Raw genomic sequence first — 12612 nt, 5'->3', positions numbered from 1 at the left:
ACAAATATGGCACCAAAATTAACAAACCATTTTTAATAGACATATAACGCCTAGCCTGGTTATTTCTATCAAGCAGCTCATCTTGAAGTTATCATGGAAAAATGGTTATGCATATTATGTCGAAGACACCGTGATGGACCTTACTAATCCATTTTTTTTATTTTTGTCCACAATCCCCAATAAAATATCTGTAAACACCAAAATATATGTATAAGTAGGCTATATTGGTAATTTAGCAATTGAAAGGATATTTCATCTTAGACGGCCATTCTATCGATGTGAGTTCTGGATTTTTACTAGTAATGAAGCAATGATATATATACATTGTAATGAAGCGAAACTATCCCGCGATTTTCCTAATTAAAAAAAAAATACAAATTAGGTAATCAACTATTTTGTAAATTTAGAGGCTTCACGGACCCCCTGAAAATACTTCGTGGACCCCCGGTTGAGAACCACTGGCCTAGGCAAAGGTGGGTGCTGTCTTCTGATTCCAAAGACTAGGCTACACCAAGTCGTTTCGACACCTTCCTATCTTTTCATTGTATCGCAGTTTTGTGGTGTATTGAACTGATAAATATTGCTAATAAACCGAACTGAACCATACTGATCTGATTTTAATTGATTGCACTTTGTCAGTTGTTTTCCTAGTAGGCCTATTCGCCCACCTCCGGGTCTTTCTCTGGGATTTTTTGTAAAAAACATCGGAATGCGAGGTATTGAGATTGTCATATTGAATTATGACACACCGTCTTGGCCTGTAACGTGTAACCTGCCTCAAATTTCAACTACCACTACTTCACCTCAGAATCAAAAAGCGTATGAGTACTATATACGCACGCGTGTCCCTCCGTTTATCTACCATGGAAACACACCGTTCTATCATAGCAATTTACAGCGTGGCTATGCTGTAATTTGCTATGGTCCTCTAGTACAGTGGTTCTCAACCGCCGGTCCGCGACGACATTCCTGCCGGTCCGCCAAGCATATTAGAATTTTATACTTTAATTTCAAGATGCAATGTTGAAGGCTTGTTCATTGATAAAATAAATAAAATATCAAATTTTAAACTGATTGATAACTTCCTGAGGTAACATTAGGGCTGGAAACATGTTCGATTTGACTTAAAGTTAAAGACGTGTCATTTGACGATATGCGAGCGCCAAGTAGGCTACACAGAACAGATACGAGCCGACTCATCGCTAAACAGCGCAGTTTGATCATTGGTTTTCGATTCATTCATTTTGTGCAGGACCGTAACTGGGGCACCACAAACCGCCCAATTGGAGAGGGGCCGAGCTTGAATAGGGCTCAAAATTATTTCGCAAATGAACATAAATCATAGCGTATTTATTTGAAACTTTTTCTAACATTTTTCAATTTCTTTTCGCGCTTTTCACGATTTAGTATTAGTATCCCTAAATGTCTTGCTTATTAGATGCCTTTTTCTGAGAAATACGTAATGATTTATTGGTATTTTGGCATCAGCCATTACCACGCCACGACGCACCAACATATAATCAAGCTTAGGTTAACATGGGACTCCTAAAGAAGGGCCAAAAATTTGGCCGCGAGAAAACTGCTTCACTCGCGAATGATCGAAATTCGCTATTGGCGCGATTAAGCTACGTAAACTCTCTGCGTACGCTGAGTAGAATGGATGTGCTCACAAGTACAGGTGAAAACATCCACCCAATGGTAGGGTCTGGGGGTGAAGCCCCCGGATGTTTGACTTATCGCCCTGTGGGGATCCCAAGACCAGCGTCTTTGGGGATGGGCTGACGAAGTGCTTTTTCGGATCGGATTTGCGGATGGGCGCTATAGCTGCTGTAATGTGTTTTCTTGCAGCACGCATTGTATTCGTATAGGTAGTTGCCAGAGTAGCCTAGGTCTGGTGGCAGTGGGCAATGAGCAATGTAGCACGACAAGGTGCTTGGTTCGACTCCGATACGCTTCATCGCTCGATATTGTCAAAGAGAAGAATATTATTAGAGTTGGCGTGATCGGTTAAACCGACGGCCTTCGGCGCGGAAGACTGTAAAGGACTCTCGGCGGTAGCACGTTTATCTGGACAAGGCAATTTTACCTCGACTCGGCAGAATCACTACCATAAAATCACATGGATGCCATCATGAATATAATTAAATACGATAAAAACCCTCTAAATATCGCTCTCTAGCACCATATAATTGCAAAAAACGGTTGCATACTTTACATTTTGGCTTCATTTCAATTTTGAAAGTTCACCGGTCCGCCAGACATTTTTTGAAATTTTACCGGTCCGCGAGGTGAAAAAGGTTGAGAACCACTGCTCTAGTATGCATCTTGTTTACATGCTTTATAGGACAAAGTGGGTGTGTATCTGATTTTTTTAAAAACTATTCCAATAGCCTTTTCGACACCCTCCTATCTTTTCAATATCTCTCATTCTTGTGGTGTTTTGACATGATGAAAATTGAAATATAATGATGATGATCAAACATTTTTCCAGTTTTGTTTATTCATTTATGGGCCAAGATGGGATGAGTCCAGAGGTGGTCAGTAACGAAGTACTTCTACTTTTTCGAAGTACTCAAGTAGTTTTCCTCTACTTCTGGTACTTACTCAAGTAGATCTGAATTTCACTACTTCTACTTCATAATATTTTATGATCTACTTACTTACTTTTCGCTATTTTCAGTTTGTCAAGTAGAAGTAGTTTAATCCTCAAATCAGGTAAAAAGCCTGAGAAATTGCGGGGCTGTTTTCACGGAGTATCGTCATTTAATTTTCATAAAAGTTGAGTTAAGCCCAGAATTTTCGTCGCGCTTCGCGCGCATAGTGACTGCAGATGATTTCACGAAAGTGTCGGTGAATATAATTTAGGTAGCGGGGAGGCGTGGTTCCGTTCACACCGCATTGTCGCCCTTCACCATATCAAGTATTTCATCACAGTATATATGGCTTATCATAACGTTAGAAACTGATGTTTCGTAATCTAGTATTTACTTATCATACCGTAATCTAGCTGTCCATGGCGTGACCTAATTTGGAAAAGTGGACTCTGACTTTTTTCAGTTTTAGAGCTGTTTTAGCATACCAACCTTCGAAACTTTCCGGACTAAAGACATTAAATACATGTTCCGTTTTTAGATTTATACTTCACTTTCAATTCCCAGTACCATATATTTTGATTTCTAATTAATATCAGTTCTTTTATCTGGATAACGTACATCTTGAAGTATAAAAACAAGTGTAGTAATGCCTTCAATTTCCAGAAATAAAGCTACACAATATAATATTTTTACGGTCTACCATATTTGTTTATGAACGTTTACTAATCGCACAAAGTGTTTACACCGCATCCAACACAATATCTCCGTATTGCTCTTCGACTAAACTACAGGCCTTATAATATGGGGAAGTGCGCAATACCATGATATTTTCCAAAACGTGCTGTTTGAATAAACAGAGAATTAGTATCGCATTTTCATATCAATACTATCATTTTCATCTCATGATGTGGACGAATGCGTATGCTATCGAAAATTGGTTACCTGCTGGTATGCATCAATATGAATCAAGTTCGTCACCTTTCGCATAGCTCAATTTGCACCTCTTTATGAACGAATTAGGATCGTTTTTCACAACTACTTACTTACTTGAGTACTTTTAAAGTCAGTCAATTCTACTTCTACTTCAATTAGTTTTAGGTTGCTCATGGAAGAAGTACTTCTACTCGTACATGAGTAGATTTCTTCGTCGCTACTTCTACTTCTACTTGAGTAGCTTTCTTGACTACTTTTACCACCTCTGGATGAGTCTGATTCATTGACAACGACCTGACATTGATTTCGCCTTCCACTTCCACCACATGCCACCTCATTTTGTCGCTATTGCCTTTTATATACTCTGCTTTACTTTGCATTCAGTGTACATGCCTCTTCTCTACTTGTTTTAGGCCAAGGTTGGTGTCTGATCTCAAAGACTACTCCAAGTCGTTTCGACACCTTGCTCTCTTTTAAATGTATCGCAGTTTTGTGGTGTTTTTTCAAACGATGAAAATATTAATAAACTGATACTTCACCAAGTCGTTTTAACCCTTTATTGTGTGTCTTATATATCGCATTGTACATTGTGTGTGTGTTTTGGGCGGATGAAAATATTATCTGTCGATTGATGATTGATTCTTTGCTATCCCTGAGTTTCAATTCTTGCAATATCTTGAATTGATAAAAAGGGTAATAGAATTATAATAATACTGACAGAGGTGGTCAAAGTAGTCAAGAAAGCTACTCAAGTAGAAGTAAAAGTAGCGACGAAAAAATCTACTCAAGTACGAGTAGAAGTACTTAATCCTTCCATAAGCAACCTAAAACTACTTGAAGTAGAAGTAGAATTGACTGACTTTAAATCTACTCCAGTAAGTCAGTAGTTGTGAAAACGATCGTAATTCGTTGGCATGCATGGATTGTCAAAAGCTGCAAATTGAGCTATGCGAAAGGTGCAGAGCTTGATTCATATTGATGCATACCAGGAGGTATCCAATTTTCGACAGCATATAAGCATTCGTACGCATCATGGGATGAAAATGATAGCATTGATATGAAAATGCGATACTAATTCTCTATGGTTAATCGAATAGCACGTTTTAGAAAATATCATGCTATGGCACCCTCCTCTATATTATAAAGCCCATAGTATGCATATTGTGTAGCTTTATTTCCGGAAATTAAAGAGATTACTACATTTGCTTTTAGATGTGGTGAGATAGCGTAGTGGTCTAATCCACAGCTGCAACACCAATGGGTTGTGGTTCGAGTCCGACCGAGGTCGACTCTAGAATTCTTACCCAAGTGTTGGAGGTTTATCTAGGCTTCTCCTCGCCATCTCATCCGTGCGAGTGGTGTGGTTTCTTATTAAGAAGGCTAGAAGTGGGCCGTGCTAAAAGTCAGCAGTTACGGAATGAAGAATATCGACCTGGTGTAGATGACCATAGTGGTCGACAAACGCCATGGATACCACAAACAAACAACACTTGCTTTACTTCAACATGTATGTTCTCCAGGCAAAAGAACTGTGATGCTAATTAAAACTCAAAGTAAGATACTGGTAATTTAAAGCGAAATATAAATATAACTTCTAAAAGCAGAAAATGTTTTTCCTGTGTTTGTCCAAAAAGTTTCAAAGGTGATATGCTAAAACAGGTCTAAAACTAAAAAAGTCTGAATCCACTTTTCCAGATTAGCACACGTCATAGACTGCAAGATTACGATATGATAAGTAAATGCTAGATTTCAAAACGAAAAATTCAAACGTAATGATGAGCTATATATAAACCGTGATAAAATATTTCATATGAGCGACAATACAGTGTTAACGGAGCCACGCAACTGGGCTTTACTCATGTTTTATGAAAATTGAATGTTGATGCTCTGTGAAAACAGCCCCGAAATCTTTCTTATTAGAGGATTGAACTACTTCTACTTGACAAACTGAAAATAGCAAAAAGTAAGTAAGTAGATAACAAAATATTACGAAGTAGAAGTAGCAAAAATCAGATCTACTTGAGTAAGCACCAGAAGTAGAGGAAAACTACTTGAGTACTTCGAAAAAGTAGAAGTAGTTCGTTACTGACCACCTCCGGATACTGATACCTTCACCAATGATATATAATTATCGTTGCTATCAACATTTAAAATCATACTTGTCTTCGATTCGTGCAGACCACAGAGCTATAAACCAGTGCTATTGATTTCTGATAGAATCCGAATCCATCCGATAGCTCGAGTCTCTGAGGAACTATCCGTCCGAACACGAACAATCTCATCCACGCGAATCCGAAAATTTCGAATAGAATAACTTTTTCGAAGAATCACAGTCGTACAGCTGAGCTAAGATACATTTATGGCGTAGCCTTAACAAAAGCTAAGCCTAGAGTTGGCTGAGTTATATTTGTGTGGACCTTTAACTAGGGTTACCACGTCCTCCTTCAGGAGGATTTGTCCTCCTTTTTCGGGTTTTTGAAAATGTCCTCCGAGGATGCCTAAATGTCTTCCTTTTAAGATTTTGTCCTCTTTTTTAGGAATTTCGATCAAATGTATAGCAGAATTCGACTGAGATGCCATAAATCTGCACCGAAGTAACGCTCCGGCGGGTATTTCGGGAGCTGAGCGAAAGTTGACTTTTTATTTATATTTTAGTCAACCACCCGACAATGTGAAGGAAAAAACTGTATTTTGGGCTCCGAGCGAGGAAGTTGACCTCTTTTTTAGTCAACCGACTACGAAGTGGTAGAAATTTACCACGATTTCTGGATTTTCCACCGGTATTCTGTGTTTGAAAAAGTATCCTTCCTTCCCGATTCCAAAATGTGGTAACCCTACCTTTAACAGACCAACTTTAGAGTGCTACCAGTCCTGTCACAGGGGGTACACTGTCCGTTCTGGTGGTCGACCTGACGATTTATTCTTTTGACTTGAAATCCAAAAATATCCGAATAGAATCCGAATCAGACCCGGCTGTCGCAAAATTGTGCAAAATACGGTTCGAATCGTATCCGAATCCGTCCGTTGCTCAACACTGATATAAACTGATCTTCGCACATTAAAGATTTCTGGCATGACAATTTCTAAAATTCCTGCACAGTATTCGATTCCATTATTAAATTTTACTGTGGTAGGGTTACCATATTTTGGAATCGAGAAAGTGTAGGACACTTTTTCAAAAATTTTCAAACTTACAATGCCGGAGAAAAATGGTAAATTTATCCCACTTTGTGGTCGGCTGACTAAAAAAAGGTCAACTTTCTCGCACAGTGCCCAAATTACAGTTTTTCTTTCACATTATCAGGTGCATGGTTGACTAAAAAAAGGTCAATTTTCCGGCTCGGCTATCGAAATAGCCGCCGAAGGGTTACTTCAGTGCTGATTTACTGTATCTTAGTCGAATTTGCCCTACATTTCACAAAAAAGAGGACAAAATCTCAAAAAGGAGGACATTTAGGCGTCTTCGGAGGACATTTTTAAAAACCTCAAAAAGGAGGACAAATCCTCCTAAAGGAGGACGTATGGTAACCCTATACTATGACAAGATAGCGTAATGGTGAAGCGTCCGGCTTCTTGATTGGTAGGTCGTGGGTTCGATCCTCGGCCGGGTCAGACCAAAGACCTGATTAGTAACACTGGTATCCATGACCATAGGCGCCGACTTTTATTTTTGCATGGGGTGGCGGCTGGCGAGTGGCCAAGGGGTGTCGAAACCCCCCTTCTTTTGAAACGCAAAACCCCGACCTCGCAAAACCCCGACCTTTTGAAATGACCATTCTTGGCGCTAATATTCAGTTGCAATTCAACAAGTCGTGTTATCAGTGTTACGTGGGGCGCGACCAATTAGCGAGATTCGTTTGTGCACGCATATCGCATCGCACAATGCAGCGCTACGCGATCTCCCGCTGAGACTACTGCGAAATTAGGTCATTGATTGCGGCGCACTCGGCATTCATCGCTGGACTGAGAACTGAGCAGTAACACGGCACGACAATTCTGGAACACGAAGGACGGACAGGAATTATGATTACAAACGCGCACGGCCAATCAGTAATTATCATTTACCGCCCACGCGGCCCACACAATGGGTTTTTATTTAGTATTGAGTAGCTCGCATCGCGACAATTGATTGCTGATTAAAACATCGATTTTGACAGCATTTTCCGATTTACGTCCGCAAAGCATAATTGGAATAATATTATGGGCACTGGAATAAATTCAAACTAGCAGGCACACACAATAAAACACTGTTCAACTTTGCGCTCCGCGAATATTTATCACAAAAATGGTTCACAAAATATTTTAAACGCGACTTGCGGCCCTCATCGATGCAATTAATGCACTTTAATTTGTAGAATGTGAACGTATATTTGGTCGTTAAATCGCGATAGGAGATGGTGTTTCTCAGAGCACGCGATGGAATCTAGGTTTCCAACGATGGGGTCGAATTTGTACATCTAATAAGGCTCGTTACGCATCAGTACGCTGTGCGAAATACATAGTATTGATCAATATTATCGGACTGTACAATCGGCCGGCAAGGTTGCGCTGATAACGAAATTGCAGACATGCCGCAAACCTGCAATAATTACAATTACAGGGTGCGCTAATCATACCCAAATACCCAGATTCGGCAATGGCAACGAGCACAATTTGCTCGGACGCGGGCATAAGTGTTAATCAAAAAGATACATGAACATGAACACAAACAATATTACACTCGGAGATTGTTACTGTTTGGCGAAAGTGTTTTTGCGGACGACAGCAGGCCTGCATGCGGACGTGCTAAATCAAAATACCGACGATAGTGCACATGAGATATCGATGACCCATTTCGCATACAAATGATTCTAGCTAATTTGCAGTACGCAGCATCGATAATACGAATTAGTGAATTGGCATTTCGAAAGAACGGGATTTCTAGTTGTAAATGAGAAACTCCTTGGCTACGCATCTGGGGTTTTAATGCCGACAACGCGCTGGTTAATATCAGCCCGGGGCCTATACGGCCTACGTAGGCCCCGATCAGCAAGTCGAATTTGATCGTAAAATGGTGCGCTTTCAATTATCCACGTGTTATTGCAGCAAGAGCGATATGGGCGCATGGCGCGACCTTATCAATAGAAATACATATCCCAAAGGTTTGAAATTCTATCCGCGATATGGTTGCGGTCGACAGAGTCCGTCCAGCAATGAAGTGTATTGGAACATAGAAGGTTCCCGTTCAAACCTATCCTATAAATTCAGAATTTGCGCTACCGAGAATCTCGTGTTGCATCAATATTTGACAACGTAATTCAACGCTGTGCACTGCACATTGCGAGATATTAATAACAACTCAAACACTGGTAAGTGACACTTATAGGGAACGCGAGTGTATAAAGCAGACAAGAATTAGTAGCCTACTGTACAGATGATAGCGAACGAATCAGTAATTCCTCAATTTGCGTACAGCACAATGGGGCTCCGAGTCTGACATCGCGACAACTGTTTGCTCATTATAACGACGTTTGAGCTGCATTGTTGCATTTCCCGATAAAAGTTGGCAAAGCCATGTTGGAGTAATTGTAATATAGTTCAATGTATTTAAAACGTTTCCGTAAAAACCGCACAACCAGTCCTCTCGCCTTCGAGCCCGTTCTGTCGATCGCGTGACAGGAGCGTCGGGAGCACACACATAATAATTACGTTAATCACAATCACACTTCCCCTTGATCTAAATCAGTGGTTCTTAACCTTGCTCCCAGCGCCCCCCAGGGGGCGCTGGCGATTTTGAAGGGGGGCGGAAACGCTCAGGGGGCGATATGGGGGGCGCTGGAGGAAAATGGCTTCGCAGTAGATGATGTGATGATAGAACATATCCTTAATGAGTATTCAGAGCAAATTAACACCGAAAACTTCGTTATATATAGCCTTCAAAATACATATAGGTTTAATTGTCCATGGGCGCCTAAATGACTGGCACCGAATGTTCCTGTCTTGGCAATCTGCACCCAAGAACACGAATTCCATCTGGCAGGGAAAAATTATATGCCAGTGAAGAAATACCAATTTGAAATCGTGTGTGTCTCTTAGTTTAGTAAGATTGGGCGACAGGGATATTCCTGTTGGGCGATTCTATATTTTTTGATATTGCAGACAGGAGGTCACGAAATAACATCATGCAACGAAGTCATATCAACGGGTTCGCCCGCCCGAATATGTTTAATTATTAGTTACGGGCCCTACAGTTTCCAAGACACCTCACAATGTTCGCCTCAAGTTTTGATGAGTCTGCGCACACTCAACAAGTCACTGCGCTGACCCTTGGACAACAGTGCGTAACGACGATTAAAAAAAAGGTCCTAACTTCGGATTTGTTGTGAGCAACGTAGATTTTCTGTACGCAGAGACGGTGTCAGCACTGCGCACGTGCGCAACTTTGAGGGAACATTGCATCTCACTCAGCTCTACCGGTAAATCTGGTAACGTGAGCACAGAGGACAAGAAATTGGTAGCAATATATTTGCAATTCCCGGTCCCGGTCTTACTGACCGATTTTAGCATGAATTATCAAAAGTTTTCGCGCTTCGCACTGGCTCGCTAAACAGTACAGCTGATTCCGTGGCAAAAGCGAACAACGTGATGTGGGGGGGGGGGGGGTGGCGGTTGGTTTATCACCCTATGGGAGCCCAAGACCCAAGTTTTTTCGGGGGCCTGACGAAGTGACGTTTCGTTCCTGCCAACGGGTATACGCCCGAAGATCTATAATTATTATTGAGGGGTCCTACCTTTTCAAACACACATCACTCAGCTCTACCGGTAAATCTGTTTACGAGAGCAGAGAGAAGATAAAAATTGATCTCAATATACATCCAATTCCCGATCATATTGACCAATTTCAATCATTAATTAGTGAAATTTTCCGCGCTTCGCGCGTCTAGGCGAGAGTAGCTGCCTCAGTAAATGGACACCCAATGTAGATACCAGCAAATCAGCAAATAGCAAAAATCAGCAAATACCAGCATATCAGCAAATAGCGGACAGCCGAATGGGGGTCTCGGGGTGAAGTACCCTGGTAGTTTGGTTCATCGCCCGATTGGGGCCCAGGACCAACGTTTTTTGTTTGGGGGGGGGGGCTGACGAAGTGCTGTTATGGCCCTGGTAACGAATAATTTTACCTACGGGCACGCCCGAATATGTTCAACTATTACTTACGGGCCGTTTATTTTCCTATACAACAGCTCACTCAGCGCTACTGGTAAATCTAATTACGTGGGCTGAGAGGATAAAAAGTTTATAGCGACTTATATATGTAATTACCACCTATTCATTCATGCATCATTCAGGCCACACAAACTTTGCTGACCATCGAAATCACGCTATGGGGTTCGTGGTGGCGAAGCCCTCAGAAGTTTGGTTTTATCACGCTATGGGTACGCAAGGCAATCGTTTATAGGGGGGGGGGGTTGACGAAGTGCTGTTACGGCCCTGCCTTTATTACATTCCTCACAATATGAAGTTGGGGGGCGCTGGAGCACGATAATTTTTGAAAGGGGGCGCTGGAGGAAAAAAGGTTAAGAACCACTGATCTAAATCAAGATAGCGTAATGGTTAAGCGTCCGGCTTCTTGATCGGTAGGTCGTGGGTTCGATTCCCGGCCGGGTCAGACCAAAGACCTGATTAGTAACACTGGTATCCATGGCTTCCCTGCTTGGCGCTCATGCATTACTGGGATAGATTGGAGGGCTGGTGCATGACTTAGAAAGTCGTAAAGGCTATATCTGCACTTCCTTGTCCAGCGGCATATGCACATCATGCACTCATGGTATGCATATGCGCAGATCGTGTGTATGTATATCATGAGTCGGTGTATATGCCGCAAAAACATCAAGGACAAAAATAAACTACGTCCTTCCCCTTGATCTAAAGATCACAAGGGAAACCAACACATAACGCAACGATGTAACTTCAAACGTGAAAACCAGGTGAACAATTCTAAAACAGTGTATACATGAAACGGCAAACTTCCCCTTGGTCTGAAGATCGCACGGGAAGCCAAGTCATCGTGTGGAAACAAAAAAACTTATACGCAGTGTACACATATCGATACATCAAATTGAAAGTTAAATTTCGATATATGCCTGTGATCTATTGACGGGGACGGGGAGTCATTTGGTCTTCCTACCCCCGTGATCTAACGATCACTGAACCAAATTCAAAGCTTTTGAGTGTAACCCCGCAGTGAGCCAGAGCCTATATAAGACTGTCTGGCCAATGGGCTAATTCTGAATAAATTAACACGAGTCGTTTGCTATTAGAAGCACACAAAGTGGATCCCACAATTAAAACATACTGGCGTACAAGAAACGAAAAACTGCGGTGTAGGTGTGCCTCAAACGATGGACGAAAGCGATGATAACTGGAATTTGTAGCATACAGAATTCGTACTTGAAGGCTAAAACTTGCAAGGTATATGCAATCATCACAAGGCATAAGCATTACGCGCGAACAAATCAAAATGTAAAAAAAATCACTTATTCTTAGTACAGATACACTCAACATCTAGCCTACATAAAAATCAGCCAGCCATTGTGGCGGCGCTCGATCCGGATTTGGTCGCGAATGTTCAGAGTGATTTCTCTCAATATCTTGATCGACATTGTCATCACCAGGTTGATCCAGATTAGCCGAGTTATTCCCATCGGTGATATTCTCTTCCGTACCGACTGGACCATTAGCTTCACCCGAGTTACCGCTGTTTTCCGTATCAATGGCATCATCTCCTCTGCTACAATTCAAGTCGATTTCGCGCGTCGTAACACTTCCTGGTGGGTTAGGTAGATCGCCGACGGCGAGTCTAACGTCAGAAAGATGTCGATTCATCCCGTCAACCTCAACCACCACGTCGGCGACAACCCTGGTAACGACACCTCTATTCCATGGAGTAGTACATCGAGCATTTGGTGGCTTCACGAACACTACATCACCGACTCGGTATGGGTTGGAACTATTTTGCGCGGATCATTGAAGATGGCAAACCAGATTCATAGCGAAACACCTTATCCGCAGGTACAATATCCTCCGAATTCGGAGTGTGATTGTA

The sequence above is a fragment of the Botryllus schlosseri genome, chromosome 2, assembly GCF_051294905.1.
Source record: "Botryllus schlosseri isolate E-star chromosome 2, Bs_hap1, whole genome shotgun sequence".
NCBI classification, from domain to species: Eukaryota; Metazoa; Chordata; class Ascidiacea; order Stolidobranchia; family Styelidae; genus Botryllus; species Botryllus schlosseri.
This window is presented reverse-complemented; position numbering follows the sequence as displayed.